Below are 3,766 nucleotides of genomic sequence, written 5' to 3'. Positions count from 1 at the left end.
TATCAGCTTATAACAGGATATCATATGATATTTTATGTAAATTTCATAGTTTACACAAAGAGAAAGCCTAGAGTAAATACAGGAAAGAGAAGAAAGGCAACAAAATATAATGCCACAACTACTCATCAGATCACCAACGAAGATGGCAAGAGTAAGAAGGTAACAAAGGAAATATAGATCCAACAGAATAATTAACAAAATGTCCTGAACTATCAACAATTATTTTTTTAACAATTATTTTTTGTATTAGTTGATTCATTTAAAACAAAATCTGTAAAGTCAAAATCAATGAGATCAATGTTATAAGCTTGATGGCAAATTCTATACCCATGAGAAACAGTTTATAACTTTAAGTGAACAGTTTTCTGTATGAAGCATTCTAAACAAACACAGTCTCCTAAAACAAGCTTAACAGAAATTGCAGTTATCTCACAGAGGATGTCAGTGTAGACTTTGTTAAAGCAGAATATCACAGCAGTACTTCTTACAATCTAGTCAGAAATCAATTTCATGATAAAATAATTAGTAGAGATTTAAATTTAAGACATATCTTTCTCCTTCCTGTTCTCTATATGTTGTGGCTTGACAGTTAAATACACTTTGCTATTCTTCATTACAAAAACAAAGTGCCCGTCATGCTTTATATTAGCAAAACTCTTTGTCATTAACCTTTTCCCCTTAAAGTTTTTCATTTAGTACTACTATAATTTGTGAGTCAATTTTTCTTTTAATTTTAGGCTTTTTAAAAATTAAGGCTGAATGAAAGTAGTTAGGGCTTCTACTCTTCTATTTCTGGACCAATGTCCAGTTAAAACCAGCCAGGGTAAATGATTCTCTTTCTCTTAGAGATATGCAAGACAGTCCCACCCCTCCTCCCTTCCAACTACTTCATTCCTCATCCCTAAGTCCTATTCCTAGTTCACTAACCAAAGGATGAAATTCCCAAGTCTAACTGTTGATTTATTTCACCCACGTAATTTTTTTTAATTCCAGTATAGTTAACATACAGTGTTATATTAATTTCAGGTATACAATACAGTGATTCAACAATTCCACATATTACTCAGTACTCATGAAGACAAGTGTAATCTTAATCCCCTTCACCTATTTCACCCACCCACCCCCACCTCACCTCTGGTGACCACTGATTTGTTCTCTTAGTTAAGAATTTGTTTTTTGCTTTGTCTTTTTTTTCTTCCTTGTTCTTTTGTCTGTTTCTTAAGTTCCAGGTATGAGTGAAATCATATGGTATTTGTCTTTCTATGACTGGCTTATTTCACTTAGCATTATTTTTTTTTTAATGGTGAAAAAATTTAGATTTAGTCAGCTGGACTCAGTTTAGATGATCCTAATTTTGTTGGCAACATCCAAAGAAAGCATCATAGTCAGGAGCCAAACATAGGCCTTCTTCTCTCCATCAGGCCTGATCAAGGTGTTGACCTTGGCCATGTCAATGTCGTAGAGCTTCTTCACAGCCTGTCTGATCTGGTACTTGTTGGCCTTGACATCCACAATGAACACAACTGTATTGTTGTCTTCTATTTTCTTCATGACTGACTCAGTAGTCAGGGGCACCTTGATGATGGCACAGTGATCAAGCTTGTTTCTCCTGGGGAGTGCTTTTTCGAGGGTATTTGGGCTGCCTTCGGAGACACAGTGTCTTGGGTCATTGGAATGTAGGTGATGTGTAGATCTTTTTTTGTGTGACTGTGGATGCCCTTCAGCACCGCTTTCTTGCTCTTCAAAGCTTTGGCTCTGGCTTTGGCTTTGGCTTTGGGAGGGGCAGGGGCTTCCTTCTTGGCCTTCAGCACCATCTTCGTGAGAAGGATTTCTTCACTTAGCATTATACTCTCTAGATAAACCCGTGTTGTTGCAAATGGCAAGATTTCATCTTTTTATGGCTGAATTTATATTCCATTGTATATATCACACCTTCTTTATCCATTCATCTATCGATGGACATGGGCTGTTTCCATAATTTGGCTATTGTAAGTAATGCTGCAATAAATATAGGGGTGCATATATCCCTTCAAATTAGTGTTTTCATATTCTTTGAATAAATACCCAGTACTGTGATTATTGGATCATAGGTTAGGTCTATTTTTAATTTTTTGAGGAACCTCCATACTGTCTTCCACAATAGCTGTACCAGTTTGCATTCCCATCAACAATACAAATGGGTTCCTTTTCCTCCACATCCTTGCCAACACTTATTCAGTTTTTTATTTTAGCCATTCTGACAGGTGTGAGGTGATATCTCATTGAGGTTTTGATTTGCATTTCTCTGCTGATGAGTTATGTTGAGCATATTTCCATATATCTGCTGGCCATCTGGATGTCTTCTTTGAAAAAATCTCTGTTCATGTCTTCTGCCTATTTTTAACTAGATTACTTGGGGGTTTTGGTGTTGAGCTCTTTAAGTTCTTTATATATTCTGAATACTAACACCTTATTGGATACATCATTTGCAAATATTTTCTCCTATTCAGTAGATTGTCTTTTAGTTTTGTTGGCTGTTTCATTTGCTGTGCAAAATTTTTATATACTCCCAATAGCTTATTTTTTATTTTGTTTCTCTTGCCTCCAGAAACATATCAAGAAAGATGTTTTTACAGCTGATGTGAGAAAAATTACTACCTGTGTTCTCTTCAAGGATTTTTATGGTTTCAGGTTTCACATTTAGGTCCTTAATTCATTTTGAATTTGTTTTTCTGTATGATGAAAGGAAGTGGTCCAGTTTCATTCTTTTCCATGTAGCTGTCCAGTTTTCTCAACTCCATCTGTTGAAGGGACATTTTTTCCCATCGCCTATTCTTGCCACCTTCATTGAAGATTACTTGACCACATAATTGTGGGTTTATTTCTGGGCTTTCTATTCTGTTCCATTGATCTTTGTGTCTCTTTTTGTACCAGTACCATACTGTTCTGATTACTACAGCTTGAAGTCTGGAAATGTGATACTTCCAGTTTTGTTTTTCTTTTACAAGACTGCTTTGGCTATTCAGTGTCTTTGGCAGTTCCACACAAATTTTAAACTTGCTTGTGCTAGTTCTGTGAAAAATGCTGTTCGTATTTTGATAGGGATTGCATTAAATGTTTACACTCTTTCTAGTAGTATATACATTTTAACAGTATTTTTTCTTCCAATCCATGAGCATGGAATGTCTTTCCATTCTTTATTTTGTCATCAATTTCTTTCATCAATGTTTTATAGTTTTCCAGAGTACAGGTCTTTCACTTCCTTGGTTAAGTTTATTCCTAGGTATTTTGTTATTTTTGGTGCAATTGTAAATCGGATTGTTTTCTTATTTTCTCTTTCTGCTGCTTCATTATTACTGTTTAGAAATTTAACAGATTCTGTACATTGATTTTGTATCCTGCAACTTTACTGAATTCATTGATTAGTTCTACTAGTATTTTGGAATATTTAGGCTTATATATATATATATAGTATCATGTCATCTGCAAAGAGTGAAGAAAGTTTTACCTCTTCCTTACCAATCTGGATGCCTTTAATTTTTTATCTGATTGACTGGTTGCTGTGGCTAGAACTTCCAGTCCTATGTTGAATAAAAGTAGTGAAAGTGGACATCCCTGTCTTGTTCCTTAAAGGAAAAGCTCTGTTTTTCCCCACTGAAGATGTTCACTGTGGTTTTTCATATATGGCCTTCATTATTAGAGGTATGTTCCCTCTAAACCTACTTTGTTGAGGGCTTTTATCATGAATGGATGTTGTACTATGTCAAATGCTTTTTCTGCATCTATT

The 3,766-nt window shown here is 35.0% G+C and overlaps 1 pseudogene; it reads right to left on the bottom strand.

Moving 5' to 3' along the window:
- Window positions 1–1,338: 1,338 nt before the first annotated feature.
- On the bottom strand, window positions 1,339–1,814 carry LOC145719490 (large ribosomal subunit protein uL23 pseudogene; annotated as a pseudogene).
- Window positions 1,815–3,766: the final 1,952 nt, after the last annotated feature.

The sequence above is a fragment of the Leptonychotes weddellii genome, unplaced genomic scaffold, assembly GCF_054177405.1.
Source record: "Leptonychotes weddellii isolate Sample4059 unplaced genomic scaffold, ASM5417740v2 HiC_scaffold_4830, whole genome shotgun sequence".
Taxonomy (NCBI): domain Eukaryota; kingdom Metazoa; phylum Chordata; class Mammalia; order Carnivora; family Phocidae; genus Leptonychotes; species Leptonychotes weddellii.
The sequence above is the reverse complement of the archived record's forward strand: the minus strand, read 5'-3'. Positions and strand labels throughout refer to the sequence as shown.